Source organism: Triticum dicoccoides, chromosome 1B (genome assembly GCF_002162155.2).
Source record: "Triticum dicoccoides isolate Atlit2015 ecotype Zavitan chromosome 1B, WEW_v2.0, whole genome shotgun sequence".
NCBI lineage: Eukaryota > Viridiplantae > Streptophyta > Magnoliopsida > Poales > Poaceae > Triticum > Triticum dicoccoides.
In genome coordinates, this window is record NC_041381.1 from 605,090,273 (window position 1) to 605,102,731 (window position 12,459).

The following is a 12,459-nucleotide window of genomic DNA, read 5'->3' on the forward strand; positions in this document are numbered from 1 at the left end:
GGTGGCGGAGCTAGCATTTGACAATAGGGTGGGCCGCCCAAAAAAAATGAGTTCGTTCTTCGGCCACATCTGCAGTCCCTGCACATCTGACTTGAACATACTAGCTTTCTTCCCTATCTTCCTAGCAATGTCTCTCAAAAATAGAAGCAAGGTTTCTGGTGCTCTTTTTTTTTCAATAATTCTGCAGGAATATGGGTATGATTTCATCGGTACATCTATTTATGTGCTGCATCTAATTAAATTCATCCACAACTAGAAAACAGAACTCATCTATGTAATATATAACATTGCATCTCTGTTTCCATTCCCTGTCAAGGGTCTGACAAGCAAAGAAATTTAACTGTAATCGGCCGAAGGGGATTTGAGGCCAGTACCTCTCCCTCAGCCTCCCAATCTGTGCGCCTGAGTGGACTGGGCGCCGTGGCCCGTGGGCGACTCGCCGGCTCGGGCAAGCAGTAGCAGGGCCAGGGCGGCTGCCGACTGGGCGCGCTGTTGCGCATGGCGGCCGGACGACGCGCGAAGCAGGCAGGGCCGATGCCCGCGGGCTTCAGGATGGGTCCTCCTGGTGGCCGGCGAGGCGACGCCACAACGGCAAAGCAAGGAAGCAGGCGGCGAATCTGAATCGAGCGAGGCAAGGGTTGTGCGGCTGTCTTGTGTGGTGCGGTGTGCCTGCGCGTTGTGCGTGCTGTGTATTCGGCCTTCTTTCTCCCCGGCCGCTCTTTCTGGCAGCACTTGCTGGACTTCTTTTCCCATGGCCCATGTCTTAATAATTCTAGGCTGGCTCAAAATCCCAGGGTGGGCCGCAGCCCACCCTGTCCACCCTGTGGCTCCGCCACTGACGCCCACACGTATGGTGGGAGTCAAACCCGCCCACACGCCATGTCACCGCATGCATGCATGTGTAAATTTTTTGGATTTTTAGTTTTTAAAATGTTTTATCTCTTAAATGAAAAATTCGATTGAAGATCCATTTTCACCATTAAATCCCCCGCGACGAGATCTTCGAAACTAGATCTTATATCGATATATTTCGGCGAATTTTTTTTGGGTTAAAACTTGCCATGTCTATTGCACATGAATTGCCATGATATTTACACTGAAATTGCCATGATATGTTTCAACTATTTTCTTTTACATTTGAAAGTAAATTTTAACATATTATAAAATGGGGAATTAAGAAACTAGACTTACCATGCACCATAAACTAAAATTGCCATGATACATGCACTTAAAATTACCATGGTTCATACAAAAAAATATTTTCATGGTTAAAGTACTGGAATTGGCATCATCAAAAAACTAAAATTGCCACATGGCAACTTTAGTTTAAGCACTATGGCAACTATAGTGTAAACATCATGGCAACTTCTGAGCAAAGAAAATTTCGTGAAACATATCAACATGGGGTCTAGTTTTGAAGATCTCATCGAGACGGATTTAATGGTGAAAACGGATTTTTAATTCGCTTTTCTAATTAGGAGATAAAACATTTTTAAGCCGAAAACCAAAAAAAACTGCTGATGTCATCTATCCATACGTGGCAAAATGAGTGGTGATGGAGGCTTGTCGGCGATGTGTAAACGCCCACACGTGTGGGCGTTAGTTTTTCCGAATCCTTTTCATATTTCTGAAAAGCGATGCATACATCAAAGATGTTTATGGTACCACACCAAACATCACCATCACATTAGGTTTTTCCTTTTCCCTAGGTTTTTACCTAGCTAGGGTCTACCTTGTCCTTTGGTGGCGGCGGCGGAGTCCATGTAATCCAACCACCGATCGCTGGGGATTCCTCAAGGTTTGGTGGTTCTATCGTCCGTGAGGAGAGACTATGTTTTTCATGGTGGAACCATACATGATGGAGGCTAGCAGGGGGGAAAGGAAGATGGGGTAGATGAGCCGCGAGCGTCAGGAATAGAAGGGAGTCGCGGGAAGAGAGGGATCGATGATTCCTCATATGATCCGCAGATCTGCGATGAGAAATTCGGGAAGGAGCGGGCAAGCAGCAGCAAAGCAAATTGGGAGGATGTTGATGGGGATGAGTGGGATTGCTACTGCCCCGGCCCACATTAGGACAATTTTGATGGGCCGAACACCTTCATGGTGAGGAAGAAGAGGATTTGGATCTCTCAGGAGAGGTGGAAGAGTTGATCAAGGATGTAAGGTGGTCATGGTTGTTTAGGGTTCATACAAAGCGACTGTTCAGCCATGTCACGCTGCTAAACACGACGAGGAATGCGTGGGCGTCGGCCCAGGGAGTGGCCTTCAACAAAGATCAATCTGTTCCTAGTCTAATGACACTGCTTGGGTGACTGGAAATGAGTGATGGATGTGAGGCCTTGTCTATTCAGGAAGGGTCATGTGGTTATAGTGGAGTGTGATGGCTTCACGAACGTGTCTGACTATGCCTATGATAAAATCCAGGTCTGGGCAAGAACCAAGGGACTACTCGATGGTCTTAGGGGGAATAAGGATTTGGATGTGAAGGTTGGTACGGAAGTGGGAGAACCAACGATCACGGTGGTGGTCAATGAAGGAAAGATTAATCCGTCAAGCTTTCTTCGTGCAAGAGTTTATGTTGATGTCAACAAGCCACTGGTGAGATTTGTGCCAATCACTTCTATGGAGACGAATAAATGCCATGTTTATTATGAAAAAACTTCCAGATTTTTGCTTCTTCTGCGGGTGTATGGGCCATGTGGTGGAAGAATGCGGTGATGGTATTCATGATCGCAACTCTTATGACTGCGGAGATTGGCTACTCTGGGACCTTGAACCAAGTGGTGGTGGCACGAAAGGAGGTAGAGGGAGAGGTTTTGTGGACGGTGGGAGAGGGGGAGGCGAGTATGGAGGAGGGTGGAGATGAGGACCTAGGGGAGGAGGTGGTAGAGGTGATCAAGTTGGTAGGAGTAATAGAGGAGGAGGTATAGAGATGGTTGGTTGGGAGGGTACAACAAGTGACTCTAGAATCTTTCTGGATACAACCACTGAACCGGAAAATGGCCACTATCATTTTCCGAGAAAATACTATATTGTGGACTCAGGCTCTAGGTTTATGCCTTGATGTCTTTATCCTTACTGTGGGGAGCGGGACCATTTGCGTGATTCTAGAGAAGCAGGGGTTGGTTGGATGCGGGATCTACTCCTCGAGGAGCAATACAGACGTAGATGATATCATCACGACCTCTCTTTGCGTACTATAGGATTCCACTATGTATTGTCTATGAATTACATCATAAAAGGCAATGTGATAAAGCATCAATATAATAAAAATAATAGAGAATTAATTTTTTTTAAGTTGAAGCAAGAACTACAAATCTAAAGCAATAATAAAGAGCCGTCCGGGTTAATAAGACTGAGAAAATTAATATGGAAAGCTCCGTTGCGGGATTCAGACCTAACCATTCAAGGAGAGGCAGTGGAAACGACAGAACCTATGATTCCATATGGTTTTATTGAAAAGAATCCTAACACTTCATTAGGTGGGATGGCAGAACAAACCAAAAAAATTCTCTTAATGGTAAGTTTATAAATTAGCAAACAAGACATGATTGAGGAGACGATGAGGATGCTGATTTTGACGGGTTGGGCCTAACATAGTACAATGCATGACTAGAGGGGCATATTGGGAGAGACTGATCAGGGAGGATGGTACAGTGAATATCCAAGGTCAACTAGTGCCACATTTGGCAGGCAAAGTTGCGGGTATTGTTCTTCTTCTTAGTCACTATGGTAATGGAGCGGGTCACTCAGGTTGCTCTATTCCTCCGACGGGCACTGCAGGGAAGGACCCTATTGTAAAGAGGAGGCAGCGGGGCAATGGTGGTGATTATGTTGATACTGTTAGGACAAATGTGGCGAACTCCCTCAAGGAGGGCCGCTGATTCAAATGAATATTATAAATTGGAACTTATGGGGACGAGGAAATACTGGACAGTTCGTGAGTTAGTGACCTTGTTTCAGTCACATTCCCCCATGTTCATATTCTTATGTGAAACTAGACAAAAATAGGTCAAGATGAAGAGAATCCATGACATATTGGGGCTTAAAGGTTTTACTAGTGTGCATAACAATGGCTTAAGTGGTGGCTTAGCACTTTATTGGCATGAATCATACATTTTTTTATATTGTGGATAAGGAAGAACATTATATTGATGCTTTGGTCAGAACTCGCGAAGGAGCTGACCAGTGGAGAATAACTTATGTCTATGGAAAGCCCCGCATCGAGAATCATCATCTCATGTGTGGGCAAAACTTCAAGCTTTAAAAAACACATGTCATCTCACATGGTTAGTGGTTAGTGATTTTAATGAACCTTTATGTGACATTGAGCATGTTTCCACAACCCCTAGAGCTGAATCACAGATGATTACTTTTAGGGACACGTTGGAGATATGCGAAGTGGTTGACCTTGGATTTCTAGGCATTCCCTTCACATATGCTAATAAAAGGAGTGGAGAGGGTAACGTGAAGATGAGATTGGACATGGTGGTTGCTGATACGTCTCCAACGTATCTATACTTTTTTATTGTTACATGTTGTTATATTATCATTCTTGGATGTTTTACAATCATTTTTAGCAACTTTATATCATTTTTTGGGACTAACCTATTGACATAGTGCCCAGTGCCAGTTGTTGTTTTTTACTTCGCAGAATATCAGTACCAAACGGAGTCCGAATGCAGCAAAACTTTTTGGAGAATTTTTCTGGACTAGAAGACACATGTTGGGCCAAAGAAGTACTAGAGGGGGGCTCTGAGGGTGAGCATATCCCACCCGAGCATGCCTGGGGGCCCAGGCGCGCCCTGGTGGGTGGTGCCCACCTCGGCCGCCTCCGGCATCGCCTCTTTGCTCTATAAATACCCCAAAAATCCAAAAACCCTAGGGGAGTCGACGAAACACAATTCCAGCCACCTCAAGTTCCAGAACCATCATATCCAATCTAGACACCATCATGGAGGGGTTCATCATCCTCATTGGTGCCTCTCCGATGACGCTTGAGTAGTTCATTTTAGACCTCCGGGTCCGTAGGCAATATCTAGATGACTTCTTCTCTCTTTTTGATTCTAAATACAATGGTCTCTTCGAGATCTATTTGATGTAACTATTTTTGCAGTGTGTTTGTTGGGATCCCGTGAACTTTGAGTTTATGATCAGATCTACATATCCCTGAAAGTTATTTGAGTTTCTTTGATCTCTTATATGCATGATTACTTATAGCCTCGTATTACTTCTTTGATTCTTTGGTTTAGTTAGGCCGACTAGATCAATTTTTCTTGACATGGGAAGAGGTGCTTTGTGATGGGTTCGATCGTACGGTGTTCTTTCCCAGTGGCAGAAGGGGCAACAAGACACGTATGTATTGTTGCTATTAAAGATAACAATATTGGGGCTATTTCTACATGAATAGATCTTGTCTACATCATGGCATCGCTCTTATTGAATTACTCTGTTTCTCCATGAACTTAATACACTAGATAAATGCTGGATAGTGGTCGATGTGTGGAGTAATAGTGGTAGATGTAGACATGAGTCGGTCTACTAATCTTGGACGTGATGCCTATATAATGATCATTGCCTAGATATCATCATAATTATTTGAGGTTCCCAACCGTAATTTGTTCACCCACCATATGCTATTTTCTCAAGAGAAGCCGCTAGTGACATCTACGGACCTCGGGTCTATTTTCTCATCATATATTTTCAGATCTATATTGCTATTTGCCTTTTTATTTATTTGCATCTTTTATTTTCAGATCTGTAGAACCCAAAAACCCAAAAATACCTTGCTGAATTTTCTTTCGCATCGGGTTGCAAGTATTTGTTCTTTGTGTGCAAGTATCATTTACATAGTGTTGCTTGGTTCTCCCATCGGTTCGATAACCTTGATCTCATAACTGAGGGATCTACCTACCTTAGTTGTACTACATCATCCCTTTCTCTTTGGGGAAAATACTGACGCGGATACAAGACATCACAAAAAGGGAGGATCAAAGAGGTCTGGTGCCGTTGCCGGGGAGACATCATCAACATCTATCAGTTTCCTAATCACAAATCTTATCTCCTTGCAATTTACATTATTTTCCATTTGCCTCTCGTTTCCATCTCCCCCACTTCACAAAAATTTGTCATTTTATTCGCCTTCCTTTTCGTTTTCCTTTTTCTTGTTTGATCTTTTGTTTGCTTGAGTTCCATGTGCCTTCTATATGCTTGCGTCTTCGCTTGCTAAAAATCTATTGATATGGATCCCCATTCACTTGCTAATCTTTTTAAAAGATCGAATCATGATGAACCAATTGCTAGTGAGTTGAGTGCACTAGATTATCTTTACGAAGTTTTGCTTGAGATTCATGAATCTGGAAATTGTGATGAAGAAATTTATGAAGTGATTCATGATAGCTCCTTGAATGAAAAGCATGATTGCAATGATTTTACTATAAATTCTATTAATGTCAATTGTGATAATAACATGCAAAACCCCAAGCTTGGGGATGCTAATTTTGCTATGTCTACTACTTATTGCAATGATCATGATTGGGGTGATAATGTTTCTTATGATCTTGAAAAATTATTTAAGCCTCATGATGAATATGATATTGATAATAGTGTTTGCAATAATATTGAAAGTGGGTTTGGAAGAGTTTCAACTCTAGGTAATAATGATCCCACTACTTTGGAGAATCATTAATATTATATTTTTTTTGATAAAAGTGGGCATGGAGAGGTCATGACTTTATTTGATAATAATCCTACTATTTTGGAAGAGTGTCAACTTTGCATGCATGTGGATCATGACGAGAATATTTTATGTGATATTTATATTGTCGAATTTGATTATGATCCTACATGTAATTATTATGAGAGGGGAAAATATGGTTGTAGAAGTTTTCATGTTACTAAATTACCTCTCGTTATGTTGAGATCGTCAATGTTTTATTCCTCTTCTTTGCATATGCTAGATGTTTCTTGTCTTGATAATTTTTTTCCTTATAAAATGGCTATCCATAGGAAGTATGTTAGACTTAAATGTGTTCTTGACATGCTACATGATGCTCTCTTTGTTTTTCATGCGAGCATCATTGGAATCTCAATCCTATCTTAACGGCTATAAAGAAAGAGCTCGTTGGGAGACAACCCAATAGTTTATTTTTGGTTTTATTTCTGTTCTTCAATAAATATAAATTTATGCCTCTGATTAGAGTGCGTTTTATGTTTTAGTTAGTTTTTGTGCCTCTAAACCTTTGGGATCATGTTGGGTGATAGTTGATTTGATCTTGTTGAAAAACAGAAACTTTTGTGCCCAGTAAAATAATTTTCATAAAGCACAGAAGCGTGATTTTGCTCTGAATGTTTTACACAAGATTAATATACAAATTTCCCACGTTCGCCTATTTTTTCAGAACTTTTGGAGTTATATAAGTATACGAAGTTCCCTGATTACTACAGACTATTATGTTTTTGACAGATTCTATTTTCATTGCATTGTGTGCTTATTTTGATGAATCTATGGTTTGTATCAGGGGATATAAGCCATGGTAAAGTTAAAATACAGTAGTTATAATGCAATAATAAAATATGAATGGGTTTGCAATAGTACTTAGAGTGGTGATTTGTCTTGTTATACTAACGAATCTCACGAAGGTTTTGTTAAGTTTTGTGTGATTGAAGTTTTCAAGTTCTGGGTGAGATCAAGATGGATGAAGGAATGAGGAGAAGCAAGAGCCTAAGCTTGGGGATGCCCCATGGCACTCCAAGATAATATTCAAGGATGAACAAGCAACTAAGCATGGGGATGCCCCGAGTGGCATCCCCTCTTTCTTCTAACAGCGATCGGTATTTTACTTGGAGCTATATTTTTATTCGTCACATATCATGAGTTTTGGTTGGAGCGTCTTATATTATATGAGTCTTTGCTTGTTTTGCTTTTAGTTTGTCACAAGTATCCTTGCTGGACACACCTATTTGAGAGTGGCAAAATTATGCTATGATTTGTTAGAATTGTTCTATGCTTCACTTAAATGTTTTGACCTATGGAATTGCTCTAGTGCTTCACTTATATCTTTTTTGAGCACGACATGCTTTAATATTTTTGAAGAAATGCTCTCATGCTTCCCTTAGATTTATTTGAGAGTTAGTACTTTTGAATAAATTCTCTCATGCTTCACTTATATTATTTTGTGAGATGTAAATATTTGTGCTCATGTTCTTCACTTAAAATTGTTTGAGCTATCAAAAGCAACTTATGAAACTAGTCCCAAAGTGATAGATATTCAAGAGGGATATAATAAAAACTTTCATGAAGATCATCGGACAAAATAAACCTGATTCTTTGTAATAGTTTTGAGATATCATGATAGTAATATGTGAGTCATGTTGGTGAGTAATTATGCTTCAGTAAGAATATTGATGTTAAGATTTGTGATTCCCTATGCAAGCACGAAAGTCAATAGTTATGCAATGAAATTACATTCTACTTGTGGTGCATTATTCAGTGTTAGTTATGCTTAATGCTCGCTTATGTGATTTTTCATTTCTTGGTTGGTGGCTTCTCAATCTTTTTGCTAGCATCCACTTATACTAAGTAGAAATACTGCTTGTGCATCCAAAATCCTTAAACCCAGTTTTGCCATATGAGTCCACCATACCTACCTATATGCGGTATTCCCGTCCCGTTCTAAGAAAATTTGTATGTCCCATCTCTAATTTTAAAACTAAATTTCCTTTTTGTGTGCTCGAACCACTCATGAAACGGTAGGGGGTGGCTGATATTTTTCCATGCTAGAAGTGTTATTCTCAAGATGAGTGTTTATTCACTTGTCATTGCACAAGAGTACGACAAAGGTATTAGGGATGCCCAGTCCCGAAATGAAAAAGAAATTTAGTTTATGTTGTCAAATAATAAATTCCTTGGAAAGCGTTGGTATGGATGGCACCCGTGGATACGGCTAGCCGTGGCATGTGAAAGTATGGTGGAAAATGGATAAAACTTTATTTTCTGTTTGGGAACCGCCTATGATATATCTAGCATGGAAAGTATTGGGAACTACTCGATCGCTTTCGTTAACAGGAAAAGCATGCCACCCAAAATATTTTATCTCTGATTTTTAAGCTTTGAGCTCTGGCACCTCTACAAATCCCTACTTCCCTTTGCGAAGGGCCTTTCTATTTACTTGATGCATTTCTATGTTTATTTGAGTCTCCATCTTCTCTTATAAAGCACCAACTAAGGGGCAGTATGATCGTACCTGACCACTGCATGTAGCTAATATGTGAGTGTGTTTCATGAATGGATCAATGATTGAGCATGATGTGCTAGGGATAACTTGCTTTACCGTTGATATTTTGAAAGACATGGTTGCTTGTTGATATGCTTGAGTATTGTAATCTTCATGTCAAAACTAGACTATTGTCTTGAACCATATAAAAGTCCATATGTCCATGCTACAAAAGAAAAGAATGTGATGAACATGGTAGGCAGCATTCCACATCAAAAATTCTATTCTTATCATTTACCTACTCGAGGACGAGCAGGAATTAAGCTTGGGGGTGCTGATACGTCTCCGATATATCTTGTTATATTATCATTCTTGGATGTTTTACAATCATTTTTTAGCAACTTTATATAACTTTTTGGGACTAACCTATTGACGTAGTGCCCAGTGCCAGTTGCTGTTTTTTGCTTGTTTTTTACTTCGCAAAATATCAGTACCAAACAGAGTCCAAATGCAGCAAAACTTTTTGGAGAATTTTTCTGGACCAGAAGACACCTGTTGGACCAAAGGAGTACCAGAGGGGGGCTCCGAGGGGAGCACAACCCACCCGGGAACGCCTGGGGTCCAAGCGCGCCCTGGTGGGTCATGCCCACCTCGGCCACCTCCGACACCACTTCTTTGCTCTATAAATACACAGAAAATCCAAAAACCCTAGGGGAGTCGACGAAATACAATTCCAGCTGCCACAAGTTCCAAAACCACCAGATCCAATCTAGACACCATCACGGAGGGGTTCATCATCCTCATTGGTGCCTCTCCGATGATGCGTGAGTAGTTCATTGTAGACCTATGGGTCCGTAAGTAGCTAGATGGCTTCTTCTCTCTTTTTGATTCTCAATACAATGGTCTCTTGGAGTTCTATTTTATGTAACCCTTTTTGTGGTGTGTTTGTTGGGATCCGATGAACTTTGAGTTTATGATCAGATCTATATATCCATGGAAGTTATTTGAGTTTCTTTGCTCGCTTATATGCTTGATTACTTATAACCTAGTATTTCTTCTTTGAATCATTTTTTAGTTAGGCCTACTAGATCGATTTTTCTTGCCATGGGAAGAGGTGCTTTGAGATGGGTTTGATCGTACTGTGTTCTTTCCCAGTGACAGAAGGGGCAGCAAGACACATATGTATTGTTGCTATTAAGGATAGCAAGATGGGGGCTATTCCTACATGAGTAGATCTTGTCTGCATCATGTCATCATTCCTATTGCATTACCCCGTTTCTCCATGAACTTAATACACTAGATGCATGCTGGATAGTGGTCGATGTGTGGAGTAATAGTAGTAGATGAATGCAGGAGTCGGTCTACTAACCTTGGACGTGATGCCTATATAATGATCATTGCCTAGATATCGTCATAATTATTTGAGGTTCTATCAATTGCCCAACAGTAATTTGTTCACCCACCGTATGCTATTTTCTCGAGAGAAGCCACTAGTGACATCTACGGCCCCCGGGTCTATTTTCTCATCATATATTTTCAAATCTATATTGCTATTTGCCTTTTTATTTATTTGCATCTTTTATTTTCAGATCTATACAACCAAAAAACGCAAAAATACCTCGCTGAATTTTATTTGCCTTTATTCTACTTGCATCTACCAATCTATCACCTTACCAATCTTTTACCCGAGTGGGATTGACAACCCCTCTTTCGCGTCGGGTTGCAAAGTATTTGTTCTTTGTGTGCACATACCATTTACATAGTGTTGCTTGGTTCTCCTACTAGTTCGATAACCTTGGTCTCGTAACTGAGGGATCTACCGACCTTAACTGTACAATAGCTGTTGGGAATCGTTGCATGGAAAACAAAAAAAATTCTATGCACACGCAATGATCTATCCATGGAGATGCATAGAAACGAGGGGGAGAGGTTGTCTACGTACCCTCGTAGATAGTAGGAGGAAGTGTTTCACAATGCGGTTGATGTAGTCGAACTTCTTCACGCTTCAACCGATCAAGTATCAAACGCACAACACCTCCGTGTTCTGCACACGTTCAGCTTGGTGACATCTCTCGTATTCTTGATCTAGCAAGACATCGAGGTAGTAGATGAGTTCCGTTAGCCTGACGGCGTGGTGACGATGATGGTGAAGAGATCGTTGCAGGGCTTCACCTAAGCACTATGAAAATATGACTTGGGGTGTAAGCGGTGAGGTGGGTGCCGCACACGGCTAGGCAATTGTCTGTTATGTGCTAGGCGCCCCCCTCCCACATTTATATAGGTGAGAGGGAGGGAGGAGCATCCAAGGGGGTCGCCCAAGTAGGGGGAATCCTACTTGGGGTCTCTCCCAAGCCGCGCCCCTCCTTTCCTTATTTGGAGCGCGGGGAAAAGCAGGGGAGGGTGGCGCCCCCCTTTCCTTTCTCCCATGAGAGGGAAAGGCAAGAGAGGCTAGCCCTCCCCTTTCCTTCCCTAGCACTGGCCAACAAGGGAAGGGGCGCACCAGCCCCCTTGTGGGCTGGTATGTTCCCTCCTTTGGCCCATAAGGCCCATAACTTGCTGGAGGGTGCTCGGAACCCCTTCCAGTGACCCGATTACCTCCCGGTACGTGCCAAAACACTTTCGGTGTCCAAATACCATCATCCTATATATCAATATTTACCTCTCGACCATTTCGGGACTCCTTGTCATGTCCGTGATCTCATCTGGGACTCCGAACAAAATTCGGTCACCAAAACATATAACTCATATAACACTAGGTAAATTGAGTTGAATTTTGGCAGGAGGCAATGCTATGGATAGCAAAAGATGTCCAAAAAGTTTGGGGTCAATCAAGCAAAGATAAATAGCACTTGCTTCACACAACGCCATTTAGGGCAGAATAGGAAAATAATTATTGGAGGATGATTTTTTTGAACATGGCAATGAAAAGTTTTGCCATATTTGAGGAATATAGGACCCAAAAAATTATGAGAATTATTTGGGAACTTTTGGAGTGACAGAAAGATGAGTTGCTTCACAACCTAGGGAAAATAGGATAATTCCTTTAACAGAAAAGGAATATTCCCAATAAAATAATATTGGGATTTGGGCTAGGATGAAAATGACATGATCTAGGGATAGTTTTGAGGATGGCAGGCTATATAAAACCTAGGAAGACATGATCTTCCCAAGTTTTAGAACCACATAGCGACAGAAACACAAAATTCAAATCAATAAATCCAAGAAAATCATAGGAAAAAGAAAA